The sequence below is a fragment of the Mirounga angustirostris genome, unplaced genomic scaffold (genome assembly GCF_029215605.1).
Source record: "Mirounga angustirostris isolate CCGP_5_RB_7025 unplaced genomic scaffold, mMirAng1.0.hap1 SCAF_6, whole genome shotgun sequence".
In the NCBI taxonomy this organism is placed as follows: Eukaryota; Metazoa; Chordata; class Mammalia; order Carnivora; family Phocidae; genus Mirounga; species Mirounga angustirostris.
The window spans coordinates 127950165-127974495 of NW_026991714.1; the positions used below are offsets into that span (position 1 = coordinate 127950165).

At 38.1% G+C, this 24331-nt stretch overlaps 1 protein-coding gene and 1 long non-coding RNA gene across 12 annotated transcripts in view; one reads left to right on the forward strand and one right to left on the reverse strand.

Annotated features, from left to right (window-relative positions):
• Positions 1–24331, forward strand: part of BTRC (beta-transducin repeat containing E3 ubiquitin protein ligase) — a 188744-nt gene that overhangs the window by 124946 nt on the left and 39467 nt on the right. Inside the window, exon 1 of one of the 11 annotated variants that reach the window (XM_054508348.2) lies at positions 5023–5125. The exons of 9 other annotated variants lie outside the window; for them this stretch is intronic. The gene's annotated coding sequence lies outside the window, so the exon portion shown is untranslated. Of the gene's footprint in view, positions 1–5022; positions 5126–5185; positions 5849–24331 lie in introns of those variants that run through there. One more of the 11 variants, XM_064595186.1, reaches the window with a different exon arrangement.
• Positions 157–2146, reverse strand: LOC123846782 (uncharacterized). Its single transcript, XR_006791366.2, has 2 exons — positions 1989–2146; positions 157–247 (listed from the first exon to the last, which is right to left on the reverse strand). It is a non-coding gene; the product is annotated as an uncharacterized LOC123846782 (long non-coding RNA).

Here is a 24331-nt window from a genome sequence, read left to right on the forward strand (position 1 = left end):
TTACACAGATAGCTCCTGATTGGAGGCGATGGGCAATATGGCAGCAGGTAATCCATCTTCGGGCTCCTGTCACATTAACTTCAGCAGTGTGAAAAGATCAGGTGGGGTAAGCAGGGATCCTGCCCAATCAGAACACTGAAATTAATGAGAAGAGCATTGTTCTGTGATCAACCTTTTAATTAGCAAGATTGGAAACGCAGGGAATGATGAAGGCAGCACCACAGCTGCACAGTGCCAGGCACAATTCCTGAAAGGGGGAAGAAAGAAAAAAATCTGTGGGTTTTACATCATATTTTTGTTGCTATATACAGGCATTATGTTTCCACTCGAGAGCTGGTTTACAGACTTTACTGCCTACTTTGCAAAGTAATTAGTCACAAATGTAGTTGATGTATTAGTGATCTATAGGCTGTAATTCTGTCAGGGGTCATTTAGGTTTTGATTACCAGTATACTTTCTTTGGCATTGCACATTGGGTTTTAATTTTTTATTTTTTTCTAATCAAGGAAGCAAAGAAATCAAATTTTAAGAAGGTCTTTCTGGTCGACCTCCCACCACCCAATCCCTCCAATTTATAGAGTTTTTCTTGCAAGTAGCATGAGAGTTTTCTGGTTTGGAGCACTTTTGTCACTTGGAGTTATTTACAAGAGGTGCAAAGTCCAGGCAGTAAGCTAAGGCATATTTAAATTGTGTTCCTTTCCTGGTTCTGTTTATTAGGAAAATAACTGTTTTTCCCCCTGCCATTGACTTCTCAGTGTTGAGGGCTGTGCTATTTCAATTTATATAATTGAGAATTGAATATCAATGAAGTATGGTGTTTATAGGAGGAAGGGGGGTGGAATCTATGCAGTGACTGAGACTAAAGGCTGATTCATTCATTTAAAGCTCAGTTATACTAAAATTGAAACCTTGTTAATTATCCCTGTAATATTGGAAAATGTGGTATAAAGCTATGGAAGATATTAATGAGCCAGATTTTCCCTGCCATATCAGTGCCTGTTTTCTAGGCCTACTTTGACAGGCTTTAGCTTTGGGAAAGGTATGAGGTTTTCAGTATTTTAATCTTTATACCTTAAGCTTAATTGCTTAGTGTAAAAGCAAGAATATAATGTATGATATGTAAATGAATCCAGTTATCTTCCAAAGACTATAAAATAAATTTGTGGGTTTTTTTATATTAACAGTTAATTGACTTAGGCATTTATTTAAAGTACTAATACATAGGGGCGCCTGGGCGCCTCAGTCTGTTAAGTGTCTGCCTTCTGCTCAGGTCATGATCCCAGAGTCCTGGGATCGAGCCTCAGGTTGGGCTTCCTGCTCAGCAGGGACATCTGTTTCTCCCTCTCCCCCTGCTTGTGCTTTCTTGTTTGCTCACTCTCTCAAATAAATAAAATATTTTTTAAAAAAATTAAAAAACATAAAGTACAAACACATAAAAACCAGTTATCAGGTACCCATCTGAGTGCAGAATTAACAGTAAAGAGCCTAAAGTATAGTATGAAATATTGAGGTTAGGTGTCATAGTTATAGTTAATAGTTAATAGAACTTTTTTCATTTTATTTATAACTAATGGAGATTCTAGCCTTACAGCCCTAAGATGCTATATTTATAGAAAGTAAGTCCTTGATATTATACCCCTATGCAAAACCTATAGAATAAAGTCACTTCACTTCCCTGTAGTACCCATCTCCCACCCCCTTCCCCCCCAAAATCTTTAGTATACATTTTGGAATTCTGTCAGAAACCTGATTTTTGGTTTGATTTGGTTTTTTGATTGATAGCAAGCTTTTCCTGAAAATATCATCTTCAGTATTTTAGGATCAGTGACTTAATATTAAATAGTCTCTAGGACATCCCCCCCGCCCACACACACACACTCTAAGAGAATGGTGCTACTGTGCATATTAATATTTTAAAGCCCACTTGTAGAATTTTGGGTGATACTTTTCTACATTGCTTAATCTGGAAGAGAGATTTTTATACTTACAGCTTTTATGAATTTTTGTGCCTGTTCATTTTCCTCTCTCCTAGTTTGACAGAAGCCTGGGCTCATAAGCTGTCCATGGATGCGTTCTTAGTCATATGGTGTAAATAGATCACTTACAAAGCTTGTGTAACTTGAGCTCTCCTTTTGAGCCTTTCAGTACGCATGAGCTCAGGATCCATATATGTAAAATCTTACTCTTGTGTCATGACTTCAGCTTGTAAGGCAAATGAGCTATGAATTTACATGACTATTCTACTCTATACCAACTTTCTATAAAATAAAATTAGTCTTTTTCCTTTTTTTCCTATGATTCTGGATTTCCATCTGACCTAGTGATCTTGCCAATATTTGTTCTTTGTTGTTAGAGTTCTTTTCCAGTAAGATTTGCTCTGCAAGGTCAGTGTTAAATAAAAGTCTCTTTTTTTTTTTTTTTTTTTTTTTTTTTTTTTATTCTTATGTTAATCCCCTTACATTACAACATTAGTTTTAGATGAAGTGTTCCATGATTCATTGTTTGTGCACAACACCCAGTGCTCCATGCAGAATGTGCCCTCCTAAATACCCACCACCAGGCTAACCCATCCTCCCACCCCCCTCCCCTCTAGAACCCTGTTTGTTTTTCAGAGTCCATCGTCTCTCATGGTTCGTCTACCCCTCCGATTTCCCCCGCTTCATTCTTCCCCTCCCGCTACCTTCTTCTTCTTCTTCTTTTTTTTTTTTCTTAACATATATTGCATTATTTGTTTCAGAGGTACAGATCTGAGATTCAACAGTCTTGCACAATTCACAGCGCTTACCAGAGCACATACACTCCCCAGTGTCTATCACCCAGTCCCCCCATCCCTCCCACCCCACCCCCCACTCCAACAACACTCAGTTTGTTTCCTGCGATTAAGAATTCCTCATATCAGTGAGATCATATGATACATGTCTTTCTCTGTTTGACTTATTTCACTCAACATAATACCCTCCAGTTCCATCCACGTCGTTGCAAATGGCAAGATCTCATTCCTTTTGATGGCTGCATAATATTCCATTGTATATATATACCACATCTTCTTTATCCATTCATCTGTCGATGGACATCTTGGCTCTTTCCACAGTTTGGCTATTGTGGACATTGCTGCTATAAACATCGGGGTGCACGTAGCCCTTCGGATCCCTACTTTTGTATCTTTGGGGTAAATACCCAGTAGTGCAATTGCTGGATCATATGGTAGCTCTATTTTCAACTTTTTGAGGAACCTCCATACAGTTTTCCAGAGTGGCTGCACCAGCTTGCATTCCCACCAACAGTGTAGGAGGGTTCCCCTTTCTCCGCATCCCCGCCAACATCTGTCGTTTCCTGACTTGTTCATTTTAGCCATTCTGACTGGTGTGAGGTGATATCTCATTGAGGTTTTGATTTGGATTTCCCTGATGCCGAGCGATATTGAGCACTTTTTCATGTGTCTGTTGGCCATTTGGATGTCTTCTTTGGAAAAATGTCTGTTCATGTCTTCTGCCCATTTCTTAATTGGATTCTTTGTTCTTTGGGTGTTGAGTTTGATGAGTTCTTTATAGATTTTGGATACTAGCCCTTTATCTGATATGTCATTTGCAAATATCTTCTCCCATTCTGTCGGTTGTCTTTTGGTTTTGTTAACTGTTTCCTTTGCTTTGCAAAAGCTTCTTATCTTGATGAAGTCCCAATAGTTCATTTTTGCCCTTGCTTCCCTTGCCTTTGGCGATGTTTCTAGGAAGAAGTTGCTTCGGCTGAGGTCAAAGAGGTTGTTGCCTGTGTTCTCCTTTAGGATTTTGATGGACTCCTGTCTCACATTGAGGTCTTTCAACCATTTGGAGTCTATTTTTGTGTGTGGTGTAAGGAAGTGGTCCAGTTTCATTCTTCTGCATGTGTCTATCCAATTTTCCCAACACCATTTGTTGAAGAGACTGTCTTTGTTCCATTGGACATTCTTTCCCGCTTTGTCGAAGATTAGTTGACCATAGAGTTGAGGGTCCATTTCTGGGCTCTCTATTCTGTTCCATTGATCGATGTGTCTGTTTTTGTGCCAGTACCATGCTGTCTTGATGATGACAGCTTTGTAATAGAGCTTGAAGTCCGGAATTGTGATGCCACCGGCTTTGCTTTTCTTTTTCAATATTCCTCTGGCTATGCGGGGTCTTTTCTGGTTCCATACAAATTTTAGGATTATTTGTTCCATTTCTTTGAAAAAAGTGGATGGTATTTTGATGGGGATTGCATTGAATGTGTAGATTGCTCTAGGTAGCATTGACATTAAAAGTCTCTTTTTTGAGGGCATCTTTTTTTTGTATATATTAGTAATTACAGAATGTCTAACTAGCTGAATGACCAAGAAACTCCTTTTTGTTTCCTAACAGAGCTAGAATTACCAAGTCACCTTAAATTCTACTAATCCCAAATCTCATGAATAGGGTTCACTTTAGAGAAATTTTCATTAGTCTAGTCCTTTGGAGCTCACCTAATACACCTTTATTTAAAGTTCTTATGTATAGGACCAGTTGAATCTCTGATGCTGTTACAGTCCTTTCTAAGTTCCCCATCCCCCTGATTTTTAGTTTAGCGATACGTTCCTATATAAAAAATTGGAAGGGGTGCCTGGGTGGCTCAGTAGGTTAAGCATCAGCTTTTGGCTCAGGTCATGATCCTGGGATCAAGCCCCATGTTGGGGCTCCCTGCCCAGTGGGTAGTCTGCTTCTCCCTCTACCTCCTCCCCCACTCATGCTGTCTCACTTTCTCTCAAATAAATAAAATCTTAAAAAAAAGAATTGGAAAATGGCCATTTTTTACTCCTGTATCTTCAGGATAGAAGACCTTTTTTTTTTTTTTTCCCTTCTACTTTGTACTCCTCAAGAGTTTGAGGAGGAGAGAGAATATGTTAATATTTACTAAGCCCTATGTTTAGGCACTACAGTGCTGGCTGTGTTATCTATTTCTTTCTTTCTTTCTTTTAAGATCCTATTTATTTGTTTGACAGAGAGCAAGAGAGCACAAGCAGGGGGAGCGGCAGAGGGAGAGGGAAAAGCAGGCCCCCGTTCAGCAGGGAACCTGACACAAGCCTCCATCATGACCTGAGCTGAAGGCAGACGCTTGCTTAACCGACTGAGCCACTCAGGTGCTCCAAGAATATGTTAATATTTATTAAGCCTGATGTTTAGGCTCTATAGTGCTAGCTGTGTTATCTATTTCAGACCTTATGTGAACCTGATAAGATGGATGCATATCCCCTATTTTATAGATAAGGAATCTGAAACTTAGAGAAGTTAAGCCTTTTCCCAAGTTTTCACATCCCTAAGTTGTAGTGTCAAGTTTTGAACTCCAATCTCTCTGACTTTAGGGTCCTTTCTGTACTACACCAGCTTGCCTTTCAAATAGTATTTGGAGGCCCTATAGATCTCTCCTACCATTATACTTGGCTTCACACTACAAAGCACCTATAGCTTTTTTCCATTTGATTTCTGTAACACTTTTGACATCTAACAAATGTTATTTCTTCATCTCTCCTTTATTGCTTGTAAGATATGTTGGTCTGACTGAACTGAGCCAAATACTGTATGCAGAAAACTTAACTATCTCTATTCTAGGCTACCTAGTCAGTAATTCTGCTATGTAACTTCAAATGCTTACTCAATAATAATCACCTACCTTATCAACATAGGTCTTTAAAGTATCTAAGATGACCTCATGGCTCCATGCTCCATGTTCTACATATAAAATGAGTGGGACAGCATGAGTCCAATACAGCCAGCTCAAGGTGGTGACTCACACCTTCCTAATTGTTTTAGAAGTTGTTTTGGAATACAGATCTCATCCTATTGTCTGTGTCAGGATTTACATTGTAAGTATATATTGGCAGTTCTTTTATACCAAAACTTTATTTTTCCTGATTAAGATTGGTTATTAATTTTGTCAATTAAAAAAAAGTTTCCCTTAAGGCTTCCAAGCATGAAAACACTTCAGTAAATATTTTTATATTTGTTTACATGCATCTAGATAGATTGGTGATTGCAAAGATGTGGTAAGGATATCAGAATTAATAGTTGGACCTTAAAATCCTCTGTTTCAGAGAGGAGAGAAGCAGCTTGGGAGAGGAGTGAGTCATTATAAAGAAACATTGAAAGCAAATGAAAACAAAAAGCAAACAGACATGACTATTAGCACGTACACACACATAGAATCTCCCTGCATATTCTCTAATGGAAAGAATAGAAGTTTTTGATAGTTATGGTTGACATAAATTTCATGCTCAGACTTGTAAAAATATGTAAGAAATACTTGGCTCACATGGAGCACTAAGACTATGACAAACAGGAATGTTGAAATATTTCTAGAAGAGTGAACTAAATGTAATTATATTTTATATGTCAGACATCATTTCTTTATAGACATTTTCTTGGAATATCTAATAGCATAAGGAATTTAATTGTAAAGTTTTGTTTTGTTTTTTAAACCTAAGAGCAAGCCAGAAGGGAAATATACAGAGAAAAACGTGTTTAAAAAGAGATGGTTCCTACAGTGTTAACTATGGAGTGTGTAGCGTGACTCTGTAATGGAATATCATGGTAGGGGGTATAATACTGTAAATAAGATGAATATGCCACTTGTGGATTAATGGGCAACCTAAAGAGTGGCTTTATTTACATCTATGTGTGAGGTTCTTTTTTGTCTGTTTTCTGTTATTCTTGTGATTGGAATGCTTAGAACCTGACAGTTTATTAGGGAACTTTTGGGGGAAAAAAAAAAATCAGTTTCCTTGAATCTTGCTTTATGTGTTTTTTGTAGGATTAGTATAGTGTCATTTTTGACCTTAAAATTGATAGGTTGGTGGAGTTTTTATTAACTTTTTCTCTGGGTGATATTTAAGGAAGAGGTGGGTTCTGAAATTAAGTCCAAGAAATATAGCTATCCTTTATATTTTGTTATGAACATTAAGGAGCAGGTAACAGGCACCACATGTATCCACATTGCAATAGATTCCATTTGAGGTGATAACAGTTTTGTGAATATAGGATGTTTTTGAAAGGTTTGGGTACTGAGTCATGTAAACGATTACATCTAGACTGGGACACTTACGTAGGAGCCATTATCTCAGCATTATAACATGAGAACATGCAATAAGGGTAAATTCTAAGTGAGAGCTTTTTATAACTAACTTTTTTGTATACTCTTTAGGTTGCTGTGGATTGCCAATTAATAGTATTATTTAGTGCTCTTGAAACTTCAGAAGTGTGAGACTTAGATTGTTATGTACTTCCTGCTTCCCCTCAGTTGAAAATGTGTAAAACAGGTTCTTTATAAAAGGCAAATGGTATGCAAAAGTAAATTCAAAAGAGTTTGAATGGAACTAATGTTCACTTGCAGAAGGTCCATTCTCAAATTCTATTTGGTGAGTCTAATTGACTTCCAAACAAAAAAAATTGTAAAATATATTTTTTGAAGTATTAAGATTGTGTTATCAAATTTGATAGCCTTTTGCACCATTATTTATTGAATATTTACAATGTGCCAAACGCTGGGTTAAGGGTATTACACTCTTAACTTAAATCCTCGCAACAGTCTCATGAAGCATTCAACCCCGTTTTGCATACAAATAAATTAGAGAGATCAAGCAACTTGCCCAAGTTATGTTGCAGAACTGGAATTTGAACCCATACTGGCCCCATAGCCATGTACTTTCAACCACTGTGGTTTGTGAATTTTAGTACATAGAAATTAGGGTTTGTGTGTGTGTGTGTGTGTGTGTGTGTTGGGGTAGGGGGTTAATCTAAATAAAGTTCTCTGTGGTGCCTATTAAATGTTAACAATTTACTAACAAGTAGCCAGGATTTGGAAAACACAGAAGTATGAACATTGGCTGTATAAAATTAAGATATAGTAATACATTTTAGTTTGTAATCTTCTCTTGCACTTACAGTGTTTTTCCTTTTCAGCATTCCAGTGAGATGATAAAAATTAAAAATACCTCAATTAGCAACCGCAAAAAAGTAAAACTGTTAATTGAACCTTGTAATCTCCTCTTGCTGTCTGTTAGGTTTTTCTTTGCAGGCTTTGATTGTGTGTAATAAAACTGTTGCTTAGGGGCGCCTGGGTGGCTCAGTTGGTTAAGCGACTGCCTTCGGCTCAGGTCATGATCCTGGAGTCCCTGGATCGAGTCCCGCATCGGGCTCCCTGCTCGGCAGGGAGCCTGCTTCTCCCTCTGACCCTTCCCCCTCTCATGTGCTCTCTGTCTCAAATAAATAAATAAAATCTTTAAAAACAAAACAAAACAAAACAAAAAAAAACTGTTGCTTAATTAATGCCAGGGTTCTGAAGCCTTTGGATGCCACAAAAGAAAGTGGAGAAACCAAGAGGCAGCATCAAATAGCTTTTCTGTCATGTTAATTTAGATCTGTCATTCTTGTCCCAGTTCATGATATACAGCTCCCAACAGAGACTGGGTGAATTGAAAGAGAAGCAATAGTGAATCCTGTCTTAGGAAAAACACAAGTCATGACTGAGGCTCTCAGTAGGTTAATGAAGAACTGTTTTCAGACAATATTTCACCCCTAGTTTGAGCTGCCCTTGGAATGCATGTGGCTGTATTCATGTGACCAGCAGATGTGATGCAAAACCAAACTAATTGGTGATGTGGCATCATGGCTTTGTGGTATGTGCAGGAAAGATCCAGGACTGATGATGTCCATTGTGTACTATCATTGCAGAAAGCTGCTTGTGTGTAACCAGAGCGTGAGAGAGAACATCCTACTGACTTGTATTAATTTCTATTCAGAATGCTGAAAAACAAAATGGTAAAAATTTCCTTGGAAATTGGTAAAGTCTCCTTTATTTATGGACACACTTTTTTAGGAATCCGTAAGCTTGAAAAGAAAAAAAAAAGGTTGATAAGAAATGTTTGTTCATATTATCACTAAAAAAATTTGTTTCTTAATTTTAGAATGCAGAGTAATGAATAACACTAACAGTCTTCACTAAAATGAATTTACTTTTAAGGTGACTCTTTACATTCTCTTCTTTTTTCATTCTTTCATCCTCCCTCCTTGATTCAAGGAACTTTTTATTAGCTGGTTTTATATTTGTATTTTAACAAGAGTGTTGGAAAGCAGTGTTTCTTTCAGGGTGGGGAAGATTTGAAATCCAATAATGACAAATGAAGTCCCTTTCATTTCTGGCTGCATTCCCAGATGGTTGTGTGTATCATAATCATTGAACTTTTAGAGCCTGCTCACATTCTGTCTGGATTGCGTAGAATTACAACATCATATCTAAATTATACTTTCTGGCAATATTTAAAAGTGAAATAGACATTGCTGAGTGGAAGCACTGATATAATTTCCGGTGGTTAAGGTGTCAGTGAAGAAGGGAGTTTACAAGCATGGGAAAAGAGTACAGGCTTCAATTTGAATAGGTCTCTATTGGCCAGGGAGTTATTTAATGCTAATAAATACTGGTTTTAGAATAGATGGAACTAGGTTAAGTGTTTACAACCAAACCTTTCTCTTCTCCATTGAAGAGCAAGTTTCACCTACCACTGACCTACTTTGCTCTTATATGGTACTATAGATACAACGGTTATGCAGCCATGGAGGGAAAGATAAGTGAAGACCAGAAGAATTTTTTAGTGGGAAGTGCTTGGTAGCATGTTTCTTTGTTGGTAAGACATAATGTTGCCACAAATCATGAATAAATATTCTGAATTCCCTAATATTATAGCAGTTATAACCATTTTTAAGCCTCCTTTCTAAGTAGATATTTCTCTCCTGGCTTTCTGTATTGTGAACTTTACAAAACTGGCTTAGGCAGCCTATTAATTATTCATATCATAGCAACAATTAAAGCAAATTAAAAATAAAAATCGCCATATTGCATTTAACCGTGGGCAGCGCCAAACTGTGTCAGCTCTGGAAGGGCCTGTGGTGTTTCCTAAGTTAAAAGTGCTAGAGGGAGCTCTAACCTTGTTCAGAGTTGTGGCATGTGGGAACAATTGTCTGTATGTGGCCATAGGGTCGCAAGTGAAGATAGAGGCTAAGGCTGTTACGTGGCAGAAATTTAAATCTTTATTAGAACTCCCTGTTTCCTTTATATTAGAAAATAAGAGTTAGGACTGTCTGTATGCAATCAAACAGGACTTAATTCACCCTTATCCCTCTTTCTATGAATATAATCATCTCCTTTCTAACACAGTATTCAGGAGACCCTGAATTTGGCTCTGTGAATTTTCATAAAGTGAACACACCTGCGTAATCACGGAGTTTTTGTTTGTTTTTTAAGAAAAAGAAGGAAAGAAAAAGAACCTTACCAGAAGCCCATTCCTGTCCTCTTTGTCACTCCCCTCCCAAGGGTAACATTATCCTCACTTCTAACATCATTCTATTATTTTTGCCTGTTTTTAAACCTCGTATAAATGGAATCATACAACACATATTCTTTACTGTCTGACTTATTTCACCCAACATAATGTTTTTTAAGAGTCACATTGCATATAGTTCTAATTTTTAAAATTTCATTGATGTGTCGTGTTTCCTTATATAAATATACCAAATTTATCCATTTTGCTGTAGATGAACATTTGGGTTGCCTTCAGATTTTGATAACTACAAAAAAAATTTGTGTATATTTGTTGGTAAACATGTACAATGAATACATGCATCCTATTGGGTATGTATCTAGGAGGGGAATTGGAATTTCTAAACTGGTGTACCAATTTATACTCCTGACAGTAGTGAATGAAAGTTCCATTGTTCCGTTTCCTCACTAGCCAACACTTGGTATTTTGCTTTTTCATCGTAGCATTCTGACGGTGTATAGCAGAATCACGCTGCGGGTTTCTTTCTTTTTTTTCTTTTTTTAATTGTGGTTAAAAAACATAAAATTTACCATCTTAACCATTTTTTAAAAAAAGATTTTATTTATTTATTTGAGGGAGAGAGACATAGCAAGAGAGAGCATAAGCGGGGAGGAGAGGGAGAAGCAGGCTCCCTGCTGAGCAGGGATCCCAACGCAGTACTCAATTGTAGGATCCTGGGATTGACCTGAGCCGAAGGCAGACGCTTAACCGACAAAGCCACCCAGGCACCCCAACCATCTTAACCATTTTTAGGTGTACAGTTCTGTAGTGTTAAGTATATACACACTGTCATATTGTGTTTTTAAATTTAAATTTCCCTTAAAAGTTAAAATTGAGCCTCTTTATATGTTGATTGACCCACTTAGATGTGAAGTGCCTGTTCAGGTTTTCAGCCCATTTTTCTATTGAGTTTTATGTATTTTTCTTAATGATTTATATAAATTCTGGATACAAAATCCTTTGATATGATATATGTGTTGCAAATTTTTTCTCCTATTCTGTGCTTTGTCTTTGCACTTTCGTTAATGTTGTCTATGATGAACAGAGATTCTTAATTTTAGTATAGTCCACTTTATCAGTCTTTGCCATATATAGTTAGAATTTTTACAATCTACTTAAATCTGTGCCTACCCCACTGTCACAAAGATATTGTTTTCTTCTAAAATTTTTATTGTTTTACCTTTTACATTTGGATGTACAATCCATTTGATTTTTGTGTGTTTTGGTATTAGGTAGAGGTAAGAGTTCTTTTTTGTTGTTATGTGATAATCAGTTGATCCAGCACTATTTATTAAAATGTGTATTTCCCTCTGTACTGCACTGTTTCCTTTGTCATAAATTACATGACCATATATGTATAGGTCCTTTAAAAAAAAAAAAAAGATTTTATTGCCTTCAGCTCAGGTCATGATCCCGGAGTCCTGGGATCAAGCCCTGCGTCGGGCTCCCTGCTCCGCGGGAGGCCTGCTTCTCCCTCTCCCCCTCCCCCTGCTTGTGTTCCCTCTCTTCACTATCTCTTTCTCTCTGTCAAAATAAATAAATAAAGGGTTTAAAAAAAAAAAAAAAGATTTTATTTGTCAGAGAGAGAGGCAGGCAGAGGGAGAAGCAGGCTCCCCGCTGAGCAAGGAGCCCGACGTGGGACTCGATCCCAGGACCCTGGGATCATGACCTGAGCCAAAGGCAGATGCTTAACGACTGAGCCACCCAGGTGTTCCTATGTTATAGGTCTTTGTCAGTTCTTGAACTCTGAGAGTAAGCCCTCCAGCTTTGTTGTTATTCTTCAGTATTACCTTGATGTTTATTGGCCATTTGCATTTCCATATACATTTTAGAATCAGCTTGTCAGTGTTTACCCTCTGTTTGCATCACCTAGTATAACACACACAGAAAGTCTTTAATATATTTGTTTAAATGAGATAACTCAGTGCACACAAAAATTCCTGAAGTTGTAGTTTCCTCTGATTTCACCCAGAGCCTTTGAGCCTGGCTCTACTGGGCTGCACTTACAGTCTAATCACATCTTAAATTTTCATTCTTTCCTCACAGTTCTGTCCCTGATCATATCAACTAATGGTGGCCAAACAAGTTAGCATAGTTTAAAATATTCCAATTCATAATTTCTTTTCCTAAGGAATGTGATATGGAGTTTCAGTTAAAACTTTAGCTTCAGGGGCGCCTGGGTGGCTCAGTCGTTAAGCGTCTGCCTTCGGCTCAGGTCATGATCCCGGGGTCCTGGGATCCAGCCCCGCACCGGGCTCCCTGCTTTGCGGGAAGCCTGCTTCTCCCTCTCCCACTCCCCCTGTTTGTGTTCCCTCTCTCGCTGTGTCTCTCTCTGTCAAATAAATAAATTTTTAAAAATCTTTGGGGAGGGGCACCTGGGTGGCTCAGTTGGTTAAGCGACTGCCTTCGGCTCAGGTCATGATCCTGGAGTCCCGGGATCGAGTCCCGCATCGGGCTCCCTGCTTGGCAGGGGGTCTGCTTCTCCCTCTGACCCTCTTCCGTCTCGTGCTCTCTCTCATTCTCTCTCTCTCTCTCAAATAAATAAAATCTTTAAAAAAAAAAAAAAAATCTTTGGGGAAAAAAACCCAAAACTTTAGCTTCAGAGTTTGGTGGGCAGATCCTGATGCAGCCTGCATTGCCTAGATGGCTTTTATGTACTAGCAAACAATAACAGCTACCTTTATTGAGTGTTTGTGTGCCACACTGTATATGCTTAGCAGTTTATACATAATCTCCTGTTATTTCTTTTAACAACCCTGGGAAATAGGTGGTAGTATTTGTTCCCCTTTGCAGGTGAAAAAACTTGAGGCTTTCACCTCAAGCTGGGTAACCAGCTCATTCAAGCCTATGTACACAGTTTGTACATTGCTGACACAAGGCTTGTCTAACACTACCTTTAAAATAGTAAGTTGTTTTACTTAGTCCTTAAGTAATACCCAGGCTCCTTGCTGTTATCCCTAAGAATGTATTTACCAAAATGTCTTGAATCTGTCTTTTTCCCAGCTTCACCCCACATTGTCACCGCTACTCTTTTGGTCCATGTCCATTCTGATACCAGCCCACTCTTGCAGCCTTACTTAATATACAGTGTAGGCCTGTTAGATTGATCACCATCGAAAAATACTATCACCATGGAAGATGTGCTACAAATTCTGTTCGTAATTTCCAGTGAAACTTAATCTTTCAAATGGAAATTAAGGCTCAGTTCTTTTCCATATTCATTTTTTTGTTACAGTAGCTAAATATGCCACCTTGACCTTGAGGACACTTGATGGCCTTTGGAATCTGAAAGAAAAAGATCTCTAAGATACAGCGAGCTATGGGCTATAATGCTGAAAATTAAACTGGTAGAGAACAATAGCCATCTGATCATGAGCACTATAACCTTGATAAAGCATTAAGAAGATCCCAGTAGGTTTTTCATATCTATTGGTAGACTCTTCATGTAGCCCTACTATTTTGATTTGGCCCTAAATAAGACAAGTTGGTGTATTAAATTGATACAATTTTTTGCTAACCCATGAAGGAGTTTTTGATAGAGAGATACGTTCATTTATGGACATTTTTCTAGAAAACCTTAAATACTGGGAACTATGAAGAGAGGTGGATGGAAGAAATGAGAGTAAATATGAAAGAAATAAGTTAATATTAAGACACAGAAAACTTCGGGCGCCTGGGTGGCTCAGTTGGTTAAGCGACTGCCTTCGGCTCAGGTCATGATCCTGGAGTCCCGGGATCGAGTTCCGCATCGGGCTCCCTGCTCGGCAGGGAGTCTGCTTCTCCCTCTGACCCTCCTCCCTCTCATGCTCTCTGTCTCTCATTGTCTCTCTCTCAAATAAATAAATAAATAAAATCTTAAAAAAAAAAAAAAGACACAGAAAACTTCAAGATGACATTATTAGGTCAGTCTTTAGTGTCAGCCCTAAGAAAGGTTAATCACTTTTAAAGTGTTAATTTCTTAATTGTGGAATATTTTAGCATGTAGAAAAGTGATAGAATAATAATGTTACCTGTGTACCTGTCACTCAGAATGATAGCATTTCTTTACATTAAAAATTCAATCATTTTAGAAAAGGTTGACTTATTCTTCGAGTTCTGGAATATATTGCTTGTCCAAATAATATTAGGAAAATATTTCTTTTCACTTGAGGGGCATACTTAAATTCTAAATTTAGTTTTCGAGTAAGAAAATATGAGGAATGGGGCGCCTGGGTGGCTCAGGCGTTAAGCGTCTGCCTTCGGCTCAGGTCATGATCCCAGGGTCCTGGGATCGAGCTCCGTATCGGGCTCCCTGCTCAGCAGGAAGACTGCTTCTCCCTCTCCCACTACCCCTGCTTGTGTTCCCTCTCACTGTCTCTCTCTCTGTCAAATAAATAAATAAAATCTTTTTTAAAAAATATGAGAAATGAATCTTTATTTTTAAATTTACTTACTCAGCTCTATTTACCATGGAACTGAATCATATAGACTCAAAATATAAAAGCCAGACTGAGCCTCAGATTATCCCATCCACCCACTCATTTTACAGATGTGGTCCCAGGACAGTAGAAATGTGCCCATGATCACATAGCTACTAAGTGATAAGGCTGGTCCATCATGTTGCTTCACTATTGCTGTGGGCCTGTTTATGTCTGTCTACTATAAGAAAACTTTTCATGATGGTTTGTTTCCAGAGTACCAACATTCAGTATGTATTCCTTAAACAGAAACTAAACATAGAGTAACTTCAGACCATTTGACACAAAAATTTCATGAGAAAAAGTTGGTACCCTTGAGGTTCATATTTATAGTGTTCCATGTGAGCTTAAGCTACACCCAGGTGAAGTTAAAAAGTTGGGTAGTAAACCAGGAAATATCTTTATAGAAACCATTTCATGCTTTAAGAAAGGCCAAGTTCTGCAAAGAAAGGATATGATTTCTATTTCTAAATCAAGTGCATAGACATTATGAAGTAACTGTCTTCTTGATTTTCATTTCTTACTGATTTCATCTCCCACCTCCACCCCAAACAAATACACACACAAAATCCCCGGTGGAAGTTTGTCCTATTCTGAAAAAAAAAAAATTTGTGACCCTCTTTCTTCAGAAACATCAAAAATCTACAGTCTCTGGCCCACAAATATTGCCCTTGGTGGGGAAGTTAAATAACCTTGAAACAAAATCACATGGGAATAGTTTTTCTGCCAGTTTTTTTGTTGTTGTTGTTGTTTGGTTGGTTGGGTTTTTTTTTTGAGGGGGAGAAGTGAGGGGCAGAGGGAAGGGGAGAGAGAGAATCCTAAGCAGGCTCCACGCCCAGCGCAGAGCCCAATACTGGGCTCAGTCTCACGACCCTGAGATCATGACCTCAGCCAAAATTAAGAGTTGGTCGCTTAACCTACTGAACCACCCAGGCGCCCCTTTCTGCCAGTTTTTGAGAGAGAGGAAGGTGGGTGCTGATGACAGCTGGAATTTCAGTCTGGTTTCAGCACAGCTCTGTCTTTGCTGATCACTAAAACAAAGTACAAAGTCTGAAGGAAGCAAAATGTGCTCTGTACACAGGATGTTAGCTCTTTGGTAGAAACCAGTAAAGTGGATTTTAGAAATTAGAATAATGTATTGAAAGTCTTCTTACCATTCTAATGATTTCCTTATTGCTCTTCCCTCACTAAATTGGAGTGTTACGGGAATGTTTTGGCAATTGCTCTGAAAGATTGAAAATGAAAAAAAAATGTGCACATGTCTTTTATTCCATATTGTAGAACTTACTTCGATGTCTTCCTTTTGCTCTTCTCTTTCTCTCCCAAGTGTTAAATTTAATGGAAAAATCAATCAATGATAATCATCATTCCTTTTGGAACTTCAGTCTTACTTTGAGTCTTCGGTTTTTGCATAGTAATATTTTACATATTTTACTACACAGAAACATTGAAATGAAACTTAGAGAACAGTGGATTAAAGATTGCCACGTTAGCTAACTTATAGACAAAGCGTCAGTACTGATAGTCGCATCCTTGTTGGTGAGACAAGGGGACTCCAAATATGTTTTACTGTTGTACTCTCAAAAAGCAGTATCTACTCTTTGAATTAGTTTGGATTAAAAATTCAGTTTACCAAATATTTTTGAGCTGCTGTTACATAGATATAAAGGGCTTATGTCATAATTTGTAACCTTCAGAGTTTAAAATCTAATGTGAAAGTGAAGGTTTCTGGAAATAATTATAAAAGCAAAGAAGATTGTATTTGATAAAGCATTAAATGCTAATTATAATCAGCAACTAAGTGTATTACAGTCCTCTCTAGTTATTAAAAGCATAATGATGAAAAAAATAAATAAATAAATAAAAGCTAATGACAGCCCATGTCCTTACTATGTGCCAGGTACTCTCCTGAATGTCTTTACATGTATTATTTTTAATCCTAACATTAACCCCTCCAGGTAAGTACTATAAGAATCACCTTTTTACAAATGAGGAAATTGAGGCACAGATAGATCTGTTAAGTAATTTACCCAAGACACACACTGAGTATATGGTAGAGCTGGGATAGAAGCAGTGCCAAATTATGGTGTCATTTTTTAGGATATTCCATTACATAAACATAAATTCCTTCAAAATGACATTTGAACTAGCTTCAGTGGGGCACTTGTGGTCTTGGTGCTCATGTAAAACACTTTTGGCTGTAGAAAATGTATTTATCCATCTGTACAAAGCAGTCCTGGTCTTTTACATTTAGTCTCAGTCATTGACCTGGAACTTTATTGTCATTAAAAAGAGGAAGGGCCAAAAGTTCATTTTAGAAAAACTGTTCACTTTACATAACTGCATTTTGAAATTTAGTCTGAACTCAACTAACTTATGTGCATCTGAGCAAGTTATTTTGATCAGCTCTGCTAAAAAAACAGGTGCTGCATCCAAACTAAGCTTCTCCTGGATAAATTAAGAAAACAATTACCCACGTATTCCAGAGAGAAATGTCTTTAGTCCCTTGATGCTCCAAGGGTTATTAAAGTTTTACCTGCAGATAACCAAGACTTCCAGAAGTTACAAGTCATTTACTTCATTCACTGCAGCTAAGAGAGGCCTGTGCTGCTGCCTCATAGGATTATTTCTTGCTGCATTTAACATGCATTAACAAGCATTTGGAAAGAGTTGCATTTCTTCTGGAAAGCTGAGTTGGCTTCTTAAGATCCTATCCAAAAAAAAAAAAACCCTTGTATTTTCCTAATCCAGGTTTTAGATATACCTTCTCAAAGGCTTTCTTCAGGAGCAAGTTTTACCAAGTCATTGAGACCTTTTTATTGGACACAAAAATGTAAGGATTAGAGCACAAAGAGGTGGAGGGCACCTTTTTTCTTTCCTTATTTAAAACTGGCTATATTTTCCCCATGTACACTTTTTAATTGTGCTGTGTGTGTGTCTGTTTTCCTCTGGCAGCCAATGCTTCCATCCATTCCCCATTATTTATGGTAGGACTTAACTTTCTAATGCTAAAATAAAGGGAGGATGTGAGGGGGAAGTTGGGGAGAAGACTCTTAGTTTAAACTTTCTCCATCACGGAAATTTTATTTTGGTAATATTAACATTATTTAACATCCAGATGAGCAACCTCTATCTGAGAAAGTTTACAGAAAGAGCAACCAGATTCCAGACAATTAAACTTTATTACTCTGCCTGAAACATTAAGTAGTGGTTTAGGAAAATGGTTTTTCATCTCCTCTCCCTCTTGATGTTCATTGTTTATTGTGTGGGAGAGGACCTGTTTGTCCAATGAGCATATTGCAGGTGAACTTGGCAATGCTAGGTCCTTTGTTATTCTTGTCCCTCTCATCTCTCTCCCTCTCTACATACCTCCCCATCTCTTCCCTAGCCCCTCATTGTTCTCCCCCTTCCCATCTCTCCCTACCCCTGCTTATCTCTCCCAGCTCTTTCAGGTCCCTCCCCGCCCCTCCCAAGCGCCCAATTCTTCTCCTTTCCCCTATCCCCAGGCACTTTTGTCATTCCTTTTCCTTCTCTCCTCTCCTCCTCCCTCTCCCCCTTCTCTCACGATACTTCTCTCTTTCCCCCCTTCCCTTTCCTCCAGCCTTCCCCCCTCCTGTCTCCTTTTTCCTCTTCTCCCTCCTTTTCTCTCTCCTCCTCTCCACAGTCACAGTGATCTGTAATTCTCTATCCTCCAGGATCAGATCTTGACTTCTCTGAAGCAAAGGAGATAAATTTTGCCTGCTCTGATTAATTTGATGTTATAGACCAAAAAAAGTCCTCTAGATGGCACAGAAACATCCTCCTACCCTATACATCAAATAATTGACTGGTATATATATATATATTTAAGACTAGAAAGATATATACCCACCAAAATGTAAGTTCTTAATTTGTTGATTGTAGAAATAATGGGCAATTTTTATGTTTTTTGTGCTTCTATGGTTTTCATATTGTCACAAGTGTGTCTATCATAAATGCTGTTTTTTAAAAACAAATCAGTCTTTCTCTGCTTGACCCCACTAGATCCTTATTTAATGAAAAGAAAAACAAAACAAAATGAAGAATCAGATTTGACCCTCTAGCGAGTATGCATTTGGTTTGCTATTTTAAAGTTTAGTTTTCCAAATCCTTTTAACTTTCAAAACTGTGGCCCCTTGGACAGCAGCATGAAGCCTTCAGCTATTGGCTCTATCATAGCACTTGATGGATGTTAAATACAGTCTCACGAGTTAGACTTAACTCAAAGTCCTACAAGACCTTTTCTGCCTTTCTCTGCCCTCCCCAAAATTTTAGTTCTTTTTTTTTTTTTTTTTTTTTTTTTGCAATCTTCTATACTGTGAGGGTTGTCAGTGTGACAGACTTGGTGATTTGTACATGGATTTGTTTTCAGCTCTGTTACCAGTTTTAGGGGTTAGAGGGAACTGGTATTAGTGAGCAGCCATTCTATTTTTGTTATGCCTCATTATTGGACCTTGTTTACTGCCCGTGGTGCTGTTGGTTATAAAAGGCATAAAATTCATGCTGTACTAGGCTGTGATATCAACTCTGTTATAGTTAAGTGTTACAATTCCAAGTTCAGATTCAAGCTTGACCAAAAGAAAAACTTCCAGACTATTTCCTTCTCATTGGCTAGCTGAAGTGTGGCAGGTGAACATAAGATTAGATGGACTATTTGAGACAAAGTTAACGCATTTCCTAGCTATAGTGTGCTCATTTAAGAAAGGGTTAAATGGTGTAGTTCGTGAATGGTTTTCTAGCTGCAGGGGTTTTTGAAAAGAGATCTAGAAATTATGCAGTTAATTGAATTCTTCAGGCATGGACTTACGGTCATTGAAAACATGTGAGTGAGCAAAATTCTCTTGCTTTGCTCCTAGATATAGTTCATACATTGTCTTAGAAGTCCTGAATTCTTTTTTCTTTTTAAGAATTTTATGCCTATTTATGCAGGTTGGACATTTTATATGATAAACATAACATTTTAAAAGCGTTTACACAGTATATTTGTTCTCTTGTCTTGCCGTTCTCCCTGTTCGTTTGGCTTGTTTTTTTGTTTTTCCCTTTTCTTCTTTTTTCCTCACTTCCCCAAGTCTGCATTACTGGTGCTTTTTCCCATTTTTCCTCATCTTGTGAGCAAAGTTTTAACAGTACGTAGGAAGTTAACTGCCTGGAGTCTTTTAAATATAAGTAACACGCAACCAGTAATAAGCTGTCGGTTGTTTTTTTGCTGCCTGCAAAGAAACATAAACACAGCGCTCATTTCTGGCAGGTTTTTACTGTCAGAGTTTCTCCTATTATATTTATCTTACAATTTGCCAGAGGGTGAAGTTATTAAGTTTTAGCAGCAGCCATCGATCAAGTTCACAAGTTAACACGATAAAGGCTCTGTGCCGCTCCGATCCGGGGAAATGATGATCCTCACTCGGTAATTAACTAAATGAGAAAGTTAAATCTTACTTGAGAGCTGGGAGAGATGAAAGAGAGGTGTTTGTCAGTTTCTCAGTGGAAATTAGAAGCAGTTTTCTGCAATTCCCTAAGCTGCTGCTCTGTCATATTTTACATAAGCTCTGGGAAAACGTCTTGTAATTAGTGCTGTCATGGAGGATTTTTTTTTTTGCTGAAGGATGTTGGAATAATTCATTAGATTATCAAGAAAGGCTTGTGTCCTGAAATGATTAGCACAGTGAAATTTAAACCATTAACGATAACAAGTTTAGAGCTTGCTGCAGTGCAGAGGCACCCGGGGTATGTCTGTGCCTATTTCAATCATTTCTTATAATTAAACATGTCCTTTTTTTCCCCCCATCACTAAGACCCATCCAAAAATCCTTTTAAGGTGGCACTGCCTACATCAGTGGGTTTACCAGCCTTGGAGGTGTGTGTAGTTAGTAGCTATAATAATACAGCAGTAAATTAAGCTGCTGTGAATTTCTTGGTTTGGAACAAAAGAACCTATTGCCCTGGCAGCTATGAAGTTGCATGAGGGAACCCACTACAGAAACGAGAGCCCCAGTTTTGAAACCTAACAGTGTTAAGTGACTATCTTATCTCTTTAACTGCCCCAGAAACCTGGAAATAATCAAAATGGCTTTGTTTTGATTTTGGTGAATTTTTTATATGGCTTTTTCTATAATTAGTAAAAAAAAAAAAAAAGGCAAGTGTCCAGTCTAAAATAACCATATTTACTGGGTTATTTGTGAGCTTGTTTCTAGTGAGTTTTATTTGAAAGAATTGAAGTGATTGCAGGCTTTTTCTTGTTGGTTATTAGAACCCAGATTCATAATGTGAACTTTCCTTCTGCTGACAAATCTGCCCCTTCCTGTCTTCCATGTTCACTAATCAGATCTGACATATTTATGAGTTCACCTAATATGTAATCATATTTAGTAGAAGCTGTTAAAATATTAATATAATAATCCCACCGAGAAATGTGATGTTTACTTCTGTTGAAACGTATGTCCCATTCTATATGTAGAGCCACCATTTTCTTTTCATTTGCACTCTCACTCCACCCTCCCCACGCCCCCCAAAAGAGAATGGGATAATGGACTACTTCTTTGGTCGCTGAAAGTTATAAAGGTTTTTTAACTGAAAATTAGAACAGTAAAAGCTGTGATCCCACTTTTGAGCACTCATTTCCTCTCATTCTGCACGTTCAATTTATGGCCAGATCCTTTCAGTTTTTCTTGAAAACCCCTGTTAAATAAAAGATACCCAAATGCCAGTGGGCCTTAACCTTTCTGGGTTCCTTTTTTGTTTCTGTCCTAGCTCTTTGGGAGCTCTAGAGCTGTTGTGGATCTCTCTGCCATCACCATGGCCCCATCCCTCTGTGTGCTTACTTACCTCTTTTGGTCCTAATCAAAATGCAGACAATACCATCTCTTTTTAATTTAGCCAAGACAATGTTGAACTTCTGGAAGAGAGATTTTTACAAAGAAATCAAGGAAAAACAGTAAGAAAAAATGTAATCAGTGCTTTTAGATTCTTATTTAACTAAAACCTGGCAACAGCCAATAGAGGGTATAGTATAGACTTTTTAAAAATCCTCCCTTTACCCCCCCTCAAAGCTCTTGAGTGTTTTATCTTGTTTCTTCTGGCCATAGGAACAAGAACCCTGGTTCTCTCCCCTTCCAGGTTAATAACCAGATTAAATATTTGAAGGATCAGCCCTATTGAAGAAGTAAATTATTATACTGAAATAAATGTGTATTATAACCCAAACTTAGTATTCTCAACAGGTCCTCCTTCCTCTCTTGAGGATAAAATATCTTTCTTCCAAATACTTCCTAATCTGCCTCTTCTAATCATGGCCATGATCACCTCTTGCCTGGATTATTTTATCGCCCTGCTAATTGGTCTTCCTGTGTTCATGCCCCCTGCTCTTGTTATCCCCTCAGCATTCTCTATATGGCAGCTAGTATAAATATTTCTAAAGGATAAATCAGATGATGTCATACTTGACTCCTTCAGAACCTCCAGGGGTTCTCCTTTACACTTAGGATGAAATCCAGACTCCTTACTGTGGCCCAGAAAGCCTTTGTGATCTGGCCCCAGGCCACCTCACTAACCTCATTTCCCGACATTCACTCTGCCCCAGCCATACTAGCATTCTTTCTGTCTTTCACTTGAACACACCTTTGACTCCTTCATGTCTGGGGGCCTATTCCCAGATCTTCAGGAGACTGACCCTTATTATTCAGATCTCAGCTCCAGTGTTAACTCCTTCTGTGTCATTTCATGACCACCTCAGTTACAGTAGGCTGTACTATTCCCTCCCTTTTTTATGTTACCTCATTTCGTTTTCTTGACAATGTTTATTGGTTTCTGAAGTTAACGCATTTATTATATATTCTCCCTCCACTCCTCTCTAGAGAAGGTAAAGAAACTGTGGTGCTACAATTTCAATAGCACCTAGAAAAGTACCCAGACAGAGGAGTAACTCAGTAAATGGATGTTGGTTGATCGATAACTCTAAGGTTCCAGCCTTAGTCGAAGTTCTTATGCTATCCCGCCTAGGCTACAGCCTTATCCCCAGTACAACCCTTGCCCATTTTATTCTTAGACTCATTCATCATCTTAAGCATTATATCCCCTTTCCCCTACAATGGGTTTCAATGCCTGAGTCTTTCCTCAAAGCCCTTTTTTAAAAGCTTTTATTTTGATCATCCAGTGTTCATCACAGCAGGTGCACTCCTTAATCCCCATTTACTATTTCAAGCCCCCTTCTCAAAGCCCTTCTTATGGCCAGAGAGAATCCTTAAATATCATTTGCCTCTCTCTAGTCATAAATATTACTCTATCTAGCCCTTACATCCCCAGTTCCAAAGGGTGTCCTGTGTCTGGAACATTTTTCTTTCTCTACTTACCACACCCTTCCCTCTGGTTGAAGCAGGGTTTGATTGCCGACTGGAAACATCTGTCAATTCATGATCAGGTTCAGCCAGTCCATGCTGCATCTTCCAACCTACACACAATACAGTTAGCAAAGTGAGCACCCTTGATATTGCAGTGGTGGTGGTTAGGCTAGTTGAAGTCTGTATTTTCCCCTCCTGGCCCAGCTTCAAAGAAAGTCATGGTAATTTTGAAAGTGGTGCTTGTAATACTTTTCAGGGGTGGGGGGTGGGAAATGTTAGCCTTTAGCCTTTGAGGACTAAGCTGAGGACAGCCGTATAAATACTTAAGTCCTTTCGTTTTATGTACCTGTCACCTGACAGCTTCTTCTTTTCTTTCCTTTGGAGCTAACTGTTCATTGTAAACAGAAAAGCAGAAGAGCTGTGCAGGGGTGGCAGAAAGTTAGTGTTACCATTAAACTGAGGTGGTTTGTCCGCTTTCCTAGACATTTGAACCGTAGTGGTTGAGTCATCAAGCTTTTGTTGGGAAAACCAAATCAATTCTGTTGCCACCAGTAACCATTACCCTTTCTCCCATACACTCTAATATACAACCTTTTGATTTTTTAATAATGGAACTTTTCACTGTGCCCTTGTGGATTTTCAAAGGTTCTGAAATTGAAATTTTGCTACTTTTACTTTAGCCATTAGTAGAAAAATCTGTTTGGGAGAATGATTGAGGGAAGAGGCTTGATAACAAAGACCTTTATCTCCTGAGCTCTCTATAAATGTAATATCTTAGTTACAAATGAAATTAATATTGCAGTGACATTTATCCTTAGGAATACTCTATCCTTAGAAGTTTCAATTTTATTAAAATATAATTTACATACAGTAAAATTACACCCATTTTAAGTATACAGTTTGATGAGTTTTGGCAAATGTATACATACAGCTGTGTAACAGTCAAGCTATAGAACATGTTTATTGCCCCAGAAACTTCCCTTGCACCCTTACTCAGTCAGTCCGATCCCCACATCCAGTCCCAGTCAGTCACTGATCTGTTTTTATCATTATAAATTAGATTTGTTGTTCCTAGAGTTTCATATAAGTAGAGTTGTAAAGTATGAGTTTTTGGTACCTGACTTCTTTTGTTCAGCGTGTGTTTGAGATTCATACTTGTGATTTTATGT